This window comes from Hydra vulgaris, chromosome 07 (assembly GCF_038396675.1).
Source record: "Hydra vulgaris chromosome 07, alternate assembly HydraT2T_AEP".
In the NCBI taxonomy this organism is placed as follows: Eukaryota; Metazoa; Cnidaria; class Hydrozoa; order Anthoathecata; family Hydridae; genus Hydra; species Hydra vulgaris.
Genome location: NC_088926.1, coordinates 1,377,657 through 1,391,989, shown reverse-complemented (window position 1 = coordinate 1,391,989; position 14,333 = coordinate 1,377,657). Strand labels below are relative to the sequence as shown.

Genomic DNA, 14,333 nt, shown 5'->3' with positions numbered 1-14,333 from the left:
TTCAAGCTTGAGCACAAATATTTTATTCGAGAGCTTGGATAAAGTTGAAACACATATCAGTAAAAATAGTAAGAAAATAAAATCGATAGAAAAAGAAGTTGAGGATATTAAAGTGAGTTTAAACTTTCATGAACAACTTATAGAAGAAAAAATAAAGAGCGTCATTACTTCACAGGATACAATAAGCGTTACCAGAACAATGTAATACAATAAGCGTTACCCAGATCAATGAATCTGCATTTAATAAAATTACTAACAAATTAAGAGAGATAGAGGATCGATCCCGGCAAAATAATTTGAGAATCGATGGAATTAAAAAAAGCGAAGGTGAAAATTGGGATGACAGCGAAACCAAGGTAAAAAAATTTTTTGAAAACTATTTAGGTCTAAAAGATACTTAATGTTATTTTCCGAGAAAATTCACGGAAATTAAGAAGCAATTTTGGCTAATTTCCGTGAAAACTCATGGAAGTTAAGAAATGATTTTGGCTACTTTTAACGTATCTTATACATGACGAATTTTTGATATATTCCTAGGAAAGTAACAAAATTTATCGTAATAAATATTGGCAGTTTGCAACAATTTTCATATGATTTTGGCTATATTTTTTGAAAACCTACCGATTTTTAAAAGCATTTTGGTTGTGTTTACAAAAAAAATGCCAAATGTCGAATATAGATTAAAAATAAATGTCTCTTGTCACAATGTCAACCATATTGCACACGCTTTTTTATTTATTTAGGACACTTCTTTAGTCATCTCTAAGAATAGATGGTATGTAGTAATTTCGACAACTTAAGTGGTAAGCAAATATTGCAGAAAGTGTGTTCATGGAAAAATAAGTAAATTGTAAAGAACATGGTAGTAATATTGTTTGGTTTAAATTTACTAAATTCTTTAGATACACATTTGTGGTGCAAAAATGTGTAAGCGGAGAAGGATCCCTATGAAATTGGAGGAAGTTTAACTACTTAGGTTGAGCAAAAGAACATAAATGTACATATCTATATATAAAACACGGTCGACAATCCTTGGCTTTTAATATGGAGAAGAAAAAAAACTTCCTTAATAAAAGGGAGAGTTTTACTAATAGGTACTTGGAAATAATTTTAATAGGTAAAAGGCTTGCTTGGTGAAGCGCTAACTTAAAGTCGAACGATAAGATATATAGAGTTTATTTTTATTACATTTAGAGCAGTTTCAATATCCTAACAACATGATTGACAATCTCATATTGTGATAATTAAAATACTAATAAAGTTAGCTCATATTACGAGAATTTCCATAATTAAAGAATTACTCTATCCACTTTACACTTTCAATCATGCTATACTATTTTATTATAAATATGATATGTTAAATTATATTATACTAAATACATAATTTAGTATATAATTTTCATAAAATTTATTATATACAGGCGCGGATCCAGCTTTTTTTGATGTTTGAAATAACTAACTTCCTAAAATGGAAAACAACTCCAAAAATTTATATGTTTATACTTATATCAAATAAGGATGCATTACAAAAAATTGCAATGATTGGAGTTTGGGAACAAAAAAGCCCTAAAATTTTGGCCATAACTGCCTCAAACAAGAGAGCAACAAGTTCATAAAATATTTTTTGAACTATTCTTAAATAAATTTATATTCATGAATAAATTCTAAATTTCATACAATAATCTCTTATTGTTCTATAATTATGGCTACACAAAGTTTGAACCCCCCTCAATTTGACGGGAGTTACAAATTTTATAAGGTCATAATTTTTGAACGCTAAGAGATTATTTATAAAATTTAGCATTTATCGATGAATATAAATTTATTTAAGAATAGTATAAAAAATATTTTACAAACTTGCTGCTCTCTTGTTTGGGGCAGTTGTGGCCGAAATTTTAGGGCTTTTTCGTTCCTAGACTCTAATCATCGCAATTTTTTTCAAACCATTCTTATTTGACAAAAATATAAACATATAAATTTTTGGAGTTTGTTTCATGTTAGGAAGATAGCTATCTTAAACACCAAAAAGAGCTGAATCCGCGCTTGATATATATATATATATATATATTTAGTATATATTATAAAGCGTACATTATAACCATTCCAATTACAAAATAGAAATAAAACATTTCTAGAAGGAGCCTCTAAGTTGCGCTTATGTTACAGAGCTTAGCTAATAGTCAAGACAGCTTTATACAGTCTTTATATAATGAATGAAAGGTTTAAAGCTGTTTACCTTGCAGATATGTTATCATACCCTCCAGCACTACTGCAGAGAGTAACTAAAGACTAACTAATTTTAATAAGTATTAATAAAAGACAAATTATAATTAGTATCTACCTATCGTTAAGTTATATACACGCTAATATATTAAACTATCATTTTACTATTAATACATATATATATATATATATATATATATATATATATATATATATATATATATATATATATATATATATATATATATATATATATATATATGTATAATAAAATTATAATCTTTTCAATTAGGTTTGTAATCCATACAAAACCAGTGACCTTTCGGTTTTCTTGAAATACCAACACAATAGTAATGATACCAATATAAACAGTGATCGCACTGAATTCACTTTTGAAGTTTACTTGCTGATTGAATTTGTTGACAATGATAACATGGCCAACTATTGGATGAAGTGCTCTTACATCGTACTTCAATTTCTGCCCAAGCAGACTCATCAAAATTTACTGTTTAAATTCGTGTAAATTAGCTCTTTTATCATTAATGATATAAGGTACAGTAGGAAAAAGATCATGACTTGAGATCTTACTACCACTTTGTAATAAATTTTGTGCAATAGAATCTTTGACGAACCAAGTTAAACGAATAAAACCTTTTTCATAAATCCCAAGTTTCTTAAGAGGTTTTGTTACGTTGTAAAAAAGTCTCTGTTTTTTTACAGCTGGAAATATTTCAACATTTGTCTGCAATCTTTCAACATGAAGAGTCTCACATGTAATTGTTGGGGAAATGTTTAATGTAGTTACAGAGTTTGTTTGTAGAGAAACTTGATTTTATACAGGCAAAACACATTCTAATGTCGCAGAAGAATTTTCAGGAAATATTTCAACATTTGTCTGAAAAAGATTTTCTAAAATAACATCATCTTCAGAATGGTGCTGTTGAACCTGTACAAAATTTAAATAGCATTATGATTACAAGTCATGGATTGCACATAAAGAAAATAAATGTCAATAATTTATCAGTAGATTTCATGAGGTAATATGTAAAATTTCATGAGGTAAAATTAGGTAATAAGATTCTTGCTTCATTATTAAGTGGTTTACAGTTCGACGCTACCTAAAAATATGTTGTTTAACTAGCATCTTTATTTCCTTGGAGATTGTATTTCAGAGTTAAGAGAGTTACAATAAAAATTAAATTAAAAAATGCTTCCTTGACTATATTGGCCCCAGCCTTCCAGCCTTGTGCAAGTATAACTTTAGTTTAACTTATTAAAAAAAATGATTAATTATTTATTAAATTGATAATGGATTTTATTATTTTTACCTGCAGTTCCAACTCTCCAGATTGTTGGCAGACTGATTCCAGCCATTTAATAGCATTTAACTTTATAACAAAATAGAAAACAAATCAAACCGTTCCAATCTATTATTGGTGTGATTATCGATGTGGAGTAGCCCTTTTCTTTTGTAGCCCATAAACATTTCAGCCATCATCAACCAGCTATTTGTTAAGTGTGTGTAAAACTCTGGGAAGGTCTCTTGTATATTCAACAAAGCTTCATCACATGTTTTCTGGTTACCATATAACAACCTTTTCGTAGCCTGACAGTTAAGTATGTAAATAATATTCAAAAACAATTAACCATAAATTAAATGATTGAAATTGAAATAAAATTACTTGTATATATATAAGGCATACAAAGTCATGAAACATCTATTGTCAAAAAAGTTGACAACTTTCAAAGCATTATTTTAATTTTTATTATTTTTTTGATACAATTAACTAGAATTATTTAAAACTAACCTTATATAAAGATTCTTTGTCATTAAACTACTTTTTTTATTTCATGTATAAATGACTTAGATACATGAAATCTACAAAGCAAAATTCGGTTATCTGGGTTATTAATAGTCTGCAACACTGAGATTTCAGCTTGAGCCTTATCAATTACAAAAATGGATGTTGAGAATGTATTAAAACCAACTCTTGTGATTGTATCAGAAACATTCTAAGATGAGCTTGGTCCTCATGATACACTCTTGATTATATTACAGGTCGCCCATCCCGTGTTGATCTACTACAGCAAGTGTGTATTGAGGCATGAAGAGATTATTTACCTATACATTAGTTAATGGAATTAAGTATTATAAGTAAAAAATTTATAAATTTATAAAAAATTTATTATAAATTAGGTAAAAAAAAAATTCAGTTCCTAATAAAAAAACAATGCATTATATTTTGTAAAATAAATAAGTACCATCCATCATTATTACATCAGGAAATTTTTGAAGGAGCATTATTTGCTCAGTTGTTGTCTAAGTTATGCATTCAACTTGTCCGTCTGTATTGGCATCAATGTGATAAAGACTTCCTGGAAAATCAAGCACTGTCTTTATTTCATCAAGTGCAGAACCTAATTAAATATATATATATATATATATATATATATATATATATATATATATATATATATATATATATATATATATATATATATTTAAACAACTTTAAAAAGTATTCTACACAATAGAGTGCTCAATGTTCTTAAAAGAACAGAGCAATTATATATATATATATATATATATATATATATATATATATATATATATATATATATATATATATATATATATATATATATATATATATATATATATATATATATATATATATATAATATATATATATATATATATATATTAGGATGGCCCACAAAAATAAAGTAACAGATTTCAGTTCCATTTTTGTTTTGTTTTTGATTATAACAGCTGTGCAAATTTTAATGAAAACAACATTTAGAGTTCAACCCATTTGATAGTTTTTGGATTATCTCAAATAAAATAGTTTTTGTCAAATGTTGATTATTGATTTGAAACTTAAAATTAAAATTATCAATTAAATTAAAATTAAAAAATTATATTAAAGTTGTAATGAAAAATTTTAATTGAAAATTACAATCTAAATCAGAATTTAATTTTAAAATTTGACTGTTTTTATAGTTTTATATAGTTTTATATACAGTTTTTAAATAAATTTTTATATAATTCCACAGTAGATAATCTACTACTTAAGTGATTTCTTTGATGGAGTTAAAAAATTCTTGAGGTTTGTCAAATTGCGATGGTTTGACCAATTAAAAAACAAACTGCTTCTGTTCCTCGTTCTTTGTCAGTGTGTCATTGTGATTTTTAATAAAAATGATCCCTCATTCAGCTACATCATTTATGAATGCCATGTGTGTAGCCAGTTCATAAAACTTCTCGAAGACTGTCTCAGATGTCCGCTGTGCTGGTGGCAACAAACTTGTTCGAATAGGTCTTCAGATTTGACAATCTGTCGTTGAGAGGGGCTTGGACTCCAAGTGGTGCTTCATTCCACTGGTTGACATAAACAAGACTGACAAGCAGAGCCAAATCTGTGATATTCTTGAATTCATGAGCAGTCAACTTGAACTGATTCTTATAAAGAAAGATTCTTATAAAGATTTTCAGTATGTAAATGGCTTTTGCTATCTATCGTGCATGATGTGTTGGACCAGGAGCTTGAAATTTCTCCCAGTCTTTGTATTTACTGAGACACCAGAAAGATAAACGTAAAAATACAGTTAATAGACCTTCAATCGGATCAAACAGAGGCGTCAAAACACTTAAAAGAATAACTTCCACAATAGGATGACGGCATGCAATCTAGACCATTTCAGTTCAAAGAGCTAGTTCAATTCTAACACATGCACCATTATAAAGCCCTGTATTTCTAGCTGTTGTGTTGAATACAAGCCTTTTGATCTGTGAGCACAGATTCCATTTCTCAATTACTTTAACACAGACATTTGCCTGAGCCTATCAATTTTTGGATTAGCCAACAGTCTTTCCTGGCCATTCCCGGTAACAATAACAGCTATGCAATCCACATTTTCCTTTGTTCCATCAATGTCATTTTTTTCTTTTTTTCTTTCATTCCTCTCGTTGCTTTTTTCTTATTTTTTTTTGCTGCTGTCATTACATCTACTCCACTCATGATGCAAGAAAAAATAGATAACTGAGAAATTGGCTTTCCAATAAGCTTGTGCTTAGGAGCGGATCTCAAACTGGATGATGCCATTTTATAGTTTAGTTTATAGTTCATTACTTAAAAAGTGCAATAGTTCAATTGTTTAGTTTAACATCAGTTCAATATTAATTTCATAACAGTAATACCTGTAAAATAAATAAAAAAATCCAGGTTAGAATTCAGAACACAAGTAAGTTTGACATAAAGTACAAGTTACTGTCTTATTGTGCCCTCCACTACATACAGCCTTTCAACACCATAGACTGAGATTAAAGACTACACCATTACTGATGTTGGATACTTCACAGTTTTCACCAGGCAGTTGGGAAAGTGTTTCTAATCAGAGCAATGTTGAACATTCTGGCACTAGTTATCAAGAACTTGAAATGTTGACTCATCACTAAAGACAAAAGTCATGAATTTAGCCCAAAAGAGAAAAGACAGCTAATAGAATGGTCATTAGCATCATAATCAATTGCCCAAGGATAATACAAAAAGTACTGACTGTCTATTCATTTTAAATTTAGTAACTCAATAAGCAAAAATTATATTTAGAAGTGTTTTACTCCATTAAAAACTAGTGTAGCCAGCCTGAATGATGTGACAACAAAACAGCTCACAGAAACTTTTTTTGAAATGTTGTTTTTTTGGCATGTGTAATAATTTTTTCTCTGATGTGGAAAGTTTTGAGGTTAGACAAGCCTCTTAATTCTAGACTTTGCTTTATAGTTTAGAGTGCCTTTTGAATCAAGCCTCCACTTGTTTCTCCGTGCAGCAACCTTGTTCGCTAAGGTTCGTGTTTCGGAGTTATAGAGTTGAGAGAGGGTTATAACCACAATTAAGTAGCCTCCTCATCTGTAGTGGCCTTTCAAGCCTTGGGGAGGTGAATTAACATAAAATAAAAAAATAAAAAAATCATTTACTGATTTCCCTCTGTGTCACAATCCCCAATTATAATAAAGCCTCCACTTTCACTCTATTTCATGGACTCAGATCTCTACCTTTTCTCTGCAAAAGTACATAAAAATTTATACTAAATACAAGAAATAAAATAAAATAGGTTTGAAATGCTACATTACTTATTATTTCAAAATCAGAAGTGCCCATGTTTTATTTTTCATAAAATAACAAAAATAACGGAAGTAAAAGGTTATATATTATATGTGTAATTGTAACAACAATACGTTACTCCTCAACTTTACATGAAACTATTTTCTAACTCAAAGAATAATCAAATTGTTTTCCACCAGCATTTTTAAAGTAGTTTTCTAAAACTAAAAAGGAACTCAAACCAGAGTTACTCTGTTGAATAAAATAAGTATACCATGACAATTGCTGAAGTAGACAAAAAACACGTTGTGATTCTAATATCTTTCACACCACTGCATATACAAAAATAACTAACCTTTGAATTTAAGCTTTTGTTTTATGTTGTAAATATCTCTGGGTTTAGTTTTCAAACTGCTTCTATTAAGGCTATTAGTCACAAGTGCTGTATTTGCCCCATGTTCAATGAACATCAATGACTGCTGTTCTAACAATCTTTTTGATTGACGCTGTGAACTATACATAGAAAATTCTTCTATACCATATGGATGGTTGCGTTCAAGAAACAATTTCTTAACACCATAGCATTGTTGTTGGTTGTCATACGAAACATAAATAAACATTTTTCAGCCACATGGAAGTATTGCCTGATTATTGCGCTTATCTTGATTTTTCTTCATAAGATAAGGTTTTTGATAGCTAAAATGTTTGCATGTCCATCTGTTAACATGAAAAATACACAAACAACACTATTTTTTAAAAGGTAGTAATTGTAATTGTAAATAAAAAAATTCTTTTATAATTGTATTTTAAGTATTTTTTTTTAAAAGGAGATCCATATATAGTAAAATAGATATAAATACACCGCAAAGTTTAATAAACAAAAATACTAAAAAACATAAATGTAAATGTAAACCTGCATGCATATATTGAATCTAAAAGTTGATTTATAATTTGTGATTCTTGCTTCACTTTCTTATTGTAACTTTCAAACTTTTCCTTGTAATCAACTCTTATTGCATGAAAATGGGTATTGCAGTAATGCATCACAGCCTTTTCTGCAACATTGAAATCGCAAAATTTTTCATTTAGAATATCTACCTTTGTTGGAAATTATTTAAAATATAGTCTTCAAAAATCTAAAAAAAATCTTAAAAAATACTTGAAAAAACTCTTGATAAACACACAACAAAATCATAAATTGTGTTCAATTGTAGTTGTCCAGTTTTGAAATACAAACAATTAACTTCATACAAACCTTATATATTTTTATAGATATAAATTTTGGATACATATTTGTTTAAAAAACATTCAGTGAGACACGATTTAAAATTGTCAATTGTGATTAAATTTATTGTTGCTACTTCCTTGTTTAGGATTTATGTTAAATTAACTTAGCATTGTATTTCAATCATCAAGGACACACTATATTCACTGATGGTGGTTCAGAGATAGTGATTTCGTAGATAACGATGGTGTTTCGGAGAGCCTGATAAATAATGGCTAGCATCACTTGTCAGTAATGCATCATTGTTATCTGTATCACAGCCTGTTGCCTACACCATTTTAATTATTTTAAATAATTATTGCAACAAAACAGACCTTACTACAAAAACGTTGAACACCCAAACCTTTTCCAAATTTTTGCAAACACTAATAACTAAAAAAAAAGTGGATAAGAAGACACTTATACACAAATAATATACACAACAATCATATTGCTGTAGTTGACTTATTTTTAAGTGAATCCAAGTGATTACTGAATGACTAAAGACTCCTGGTGGTACAGAGCTCAACTCATCTCTCCACTGCAAACATCAAAGTTTATGTTTTGGAGTTAAAGGACTGAGAGAGATAAGAGAGTTAAAGGGTTAAGAAAGACAAGATCTGGTCTATATCAAGCTGCCTTGTATGATTTACTTTCATAGGGAAAGTAAGAAATGAATGTAAGAAATGTTACTCAGAAGAATGTAAGAAATGAAAGTAAGAAATGTTACTCAGATTTAAAACACACCTGCCTCGGGACTCTTGTTGAGTAAAAGCTGGAGATGGTATATCTATAAAAGTATTCATCTTGGGCAGGCATAAACTGCATCAAGCAACTGTTTCGTAGAAGTTTCTAACTGTGTCTCACTCTATCCCATGATTTTCACCTTCCAAAAGAATTGCAATATTTATTTGTAATCGTTTCTTTTTTTCTTTTTTTTTTAAACAAGAACAATCTAGAGAACAAAAATTTCTTTTTTCTCTAGATTGTTCTTGAATGAAACCTTTTGCAATATATATAAAAAATGAAACCTTTTGCAATGTCTTTGACATGAGACGAAAAATGAGAACAGAAGAGAAATCCAACCTTTAATGTACAAGAAATAATAATGCTGAAGCTGAGTCCATGTTAGTATCTATAAAAAAAATAAAAATAGATGCCGTCATATGATGGTGGGACAGGAGCTAAATCTAGGAAGCTGGAGAAAATCCAACTATATTTACAAACATTTTTGAACCTTGTCTAGAAGAGAAATAGAATCATTAGAAGAAACAGTCCAAATGTGACAACTATCTTCCATAGTTTGGTTGAATAAGAAATTTATAAAGGTAGAGAATGGAATAAGGTGTGAGAAAATGGTGAGCACAATTAAGAGTTTTAAATTTCGCTTAGTAAAATTTCACAATTAGGAATTGAGATTTTTGCTAAATAAAAACTTTGTTTGCTTAAAGAGAAACCAATTGAAGTAATATTAAAAGCTCTTTGTGTTTAATAGATAGCATAAAAATTTTGTCCTATCTACTAAACACAATTAAAATGGTGAGCAAAATTAAGAGTCAGCCATAGCAGAAGTGTTTCCATTCATCAACAAAAGGTTACAACATTGCGATAGTTATTAGCAGTAAACAACTTTTGTTAGGATTAAAAATCACCAGTCACATTAAGCCAAAAATTGTCACAGAAGAGAAGTGACATTCAAGGCCTGCCTGATCTTTTGAATGTAATCTTTCACCAAAATGTACACAAAAAGCACTAGCAGAGACATCATCTATGGTCAACATGGCACTGTTAATATTCATCAAGTGTTCATCATCATAATCAGAAAACAATGTAACACAAAAAGCCAAATAAATAAAGAAGGTTCTTTGCAGTATAAAGTTATAGCAAACGAATATATAAAGTTTAAGCAAACGAAGTTATACTAAAGGTTCTTTGTGTTTAATAGATAGGACAAAACTTTTACGCTATCTATTAAACGCAAAGAACTTTTAATGTAACTTTGTTTGCTTAATCTTTAACGAAGTTTTTATTTAGCAAAAATTACTTATCACTTTTTTAAAAAAAGCAAATATTCGCTTAAATACTTGCTTTGTTTCAACATCAAAAAAACTATCAAAAACAATATATCTTAATCGATTTTTCCATGCTTTATATAAGGTTACTTTCTATATATATATGTTTGTGTGCCACAAAATTTGAAATCAATTTTTGAAAGCTTTTTTCTCAAGCAATTTTGCTCAAATTTTGCACACTTAATCATTTTCGATGACAATACAAGGAAATGGAAAAATTTGACCAAAAAAAGTTAATTAAGTTAACAAAAATTTAATTCGTATTTCCCCATACATTTTATTTATTTGATATGAATTGCGTATTACGTCACAAAAATCATTGATTTGCAAATTATTTGCAAGTTTCGAAAACATTATTTGCAGATTATTGCAACATTATTGCAGATTATTGCAACATTATTGCAAAATTATTTGCAGTTTCGAAAACATTAAAGCCTATTCAAAACCTATTGTTTTTTCCATGCTTTATATAAGGTTACTTTCTATATATATATATATGTTTTTTACTTTCTATATATATTTTTTACTTTCTATATATATATTTATATAATTTATATTATATATTTATATAAATATATATATATATATATATATATATATATATATATATATATATATATATATATATATATATATATATATATATTTATATATATATATATATATATATATGTTTTTTACTTTATATATATATATATTTACTTATATATTATATACTTATATTTTATATATATATTAGGGTGTGTCGATTTTTTTTTTTATCAATTTGAAAAACGGCAAGATGACTTTTGGTGAAGAATTTTACGGGGATTCCGAATCCGCAAAAAAAAAATTAAAAAAAAGAATGTCTTGCTGGGTGGGTCAGCACTTTTTTTAACGGAAAAATGACTAAAATATGACTAATTAACGGAGGGAAATAATAATTGAAATTTTTTTTTTTTTTTTAATTTTTGAAAAACTTAATCACTATTACGTTGAACTTTAGGAAAATTTCATATTTGGTGCAAAATTTATAAAAATAACCACAGAAAGTGAGTTTTTGTGAAGGGCATTTTTACAAAAATAATCCACTTTTTTCATATTGTAGACAAAATGTGACGGTAGAGTTTTAACGACAGCTGTTAAATTAGTTAATTAAAATTGTATTACTTAAGCAATATAATTTTATTATCTAATAATTATTCACAACTACTGATAAATAAGTGACAAGTATGATACTAAAATTAAATTTTGACTATAAAAGCGATTAAATAAGATTATATATTATAAAGAAAATTTGATTATATATAAACATACAAAATAGAAAAAATTGTAGAAATTAATATGGCATCTTTTAACAAAAAAATAACAATAAAGACAAGAAACATGAAAAAAACCTCAATAACTGAGTTAATTTGTACTGGAAAGGAGTTGCTACTATCTCAACTTCCAACATATAGAGACACACTTCGATATGCAGTCCTTTTAAGAGAACAGTGTGATAAAAACTCCAGAACCTTTTTAATAAAAGATATGGCAAAAAAGGTTGCATGTGCCGTTATTACCCAGTGGCAAAAAGCAAACGCTAATTTTAAAGCTCCTATAATTTATTCTAAAAAAAAACATTGTGTACAAAATTATAAAAGCTTGGGATGTTGCATTTTTAATATCAGCAAACAGAGAAAATAAAGAAAATAAAAAAGACTTTATATTTAAATTGGATAAACTTTTTGATATTTTAAATTGTAAGTGTATAATTTTTGATTGTAAAGAATTTGGTTGCAAAGTTATTTGTAAACAACAAGCCCACATTACATGCAACTGCTCTAAGGAATATAAAATTCCTATAATAGACGTTTTTTATATTAAAACCGAAAGAGATAAAGTCGGTGCTAAAGGTTTGCTTCAAATATCTTCCAAAGATATGCCTGAACACAATAGACAGGTTAAAAAATTATATAACCATTCTAATAAAGAAGCTTTTAAGAGAAAAAGGGCAAACAGCATAACAACAAATACAATTTTAAACAATGATTTTTCAATGACTGAAGATGAACTTACTAATAAAGAATTTAACACAGAACCTAGTACTTCAAATTCGAAAGTAAAAAAGTCTAAATATAATACTAAAAGTGTACGAAATGTCGCAATACATAGTCTAAGGTAAAATATATACTTTTTATTTTAAATTAAACAAAATTCTTTATTTAACTATCTAAAAACAAATTCTATTTTTAGATACGGAGTTTCTTCTAGAGCTGCTGCGGCTTTGACTACAGCTGCCTGGATTGATGCTGGATTGATTACTGAGAAAGATACACAGTTTATTGTTGACCATAAAAAAATTGTAAGAGCTCAAGATAATGTAATGAATGAGTTGAAAAATAAAACTTTAAAGTATATAGGCAATGGGAACATCAATTGTATTTTGTTTGATAGTAGAAAAGACGTTACCAAAAGTAAAGGTAGAAGTAGAAGGATCCAGTCGGTTTTTTCCTGGATCTATTAAAGAGGAACATTACACTACATGCATGGAACCAGGTGGAGGATTTTTGTTTCATTTTACTCCACAAAAATCATCTGAAGAAAAAAAGCATGCCGAAATAGTTGCCGATCATTTAGTCGAATGGATGATTAAACATGGTGTTGACAAAACAATTCAAGCATTGGGAGGCGATTCTACAAATGTTAATACTGGATGGGAAGGAGGTGTCATAAAATTTGTCGAATTAAAACTTGATAAAAAGTTGAACTGGCTAATATGCGCTCTTCATACAAATGAACTACCCCTCAGACATCTAATAGTTGAATTAGATGGAAAAACACTTTCAAACAACAAATGGTGGTTTAGGAAAACTATTGGATACAGTTACAGATTTGGAAATAAACAAGAACTTTGAAATGGTAACTTTAGGTGAACCACTTATTGTTTTGCCAGACAAAATAGTTAAGGATCTTTCGTCTGATCAAGCTTACGGATACAGAATTGTAACAGCAATAAGATCTGGAGTTTTACCTGAAAATTTAATAAACCTTGAAATTGGTCATGTTTCTCATTCAAGATGGCTTACTACTGCCAATCGTTTCTGTAGATTGTGGGTTTCAGTTCATTTTTTAACAGAAAAGAACCTTAGAAACCTACGCTTAATTATTGAATTTATAGTTGGTGTTTATTTTCCTTGCTGGTTTCAAATTAAGGTAAAACATTCCTGCATAGATGGACATAGGCATATTTTATTCCAATCGAAACAATTAAAATTTAAAAAAAAAGAAGTTTTTGGAATAGTAATAAAAACTGTAAAAAGATCTGCATGGTTTGCATTTAGTGAGTGCATTATTCAGACTCTTTTGTGTTCCAACAATGAAGAGGAACGAAAGTTCGGAGTGCAAAAGATACTAGAAATTAGAGGGGAAGGAGATGATAACACCCAGTTTGGAGATGATTCAGTAAGAAGTCGCAAAACACCATGCATAATTACTGATGCTGATAAATTAACCAATCTAATTGATTGGAAAGATTCATTATACGAACCACTTCTTACTACAAGCCTCACAACCCATGAAATCAGAATTTTTTTTTACCAGCCTATGGTTGTTCCAGATTGGCCATGTCATTCACAATCCATCGAACGTTGTGTTAAGCAGGTTTCTTTTTTTATCTAATTATAAGAATACAATAATTTATTTGAA

General features: G+C 28.4%; 1 long non-coding RNA gene across 2 annotated transcripts; it reads right to left on the bottom strand.

Annotated features, from left to right (window-relative positions):
* Nucleotides 1-2,527: 2,527 nt before the first annotated feature.
* On the bottom strand, nucleotides 2,528-10,569 carry LOC136082224 (uncharacterized). Of its 2 annotated transcripts, XR_010639501.1 has the most exons (6): nucleotides 8,242-10,569; nucleotides 7,684-8,045; nucleotides 4,486-4,641; nucleotides 4,032-4,345; nucleotides 3,552-3,829; nucleotides 2,528-3,169 (listed from the first exon to the last, which is right to left on the bottom strand). It is a non-coding gene; the product is annotated as an uncharacterized LOC136082224 (long non-coding RNA). The 2 variants fall into 2 exon arrangements; XR_010639502.1 differs by lacking the exon at nucleotides 7,684-8,045.
* Between the last annotated feature and the right edge of the window lie 3,764 nt (nucleotides 10,570-14,333).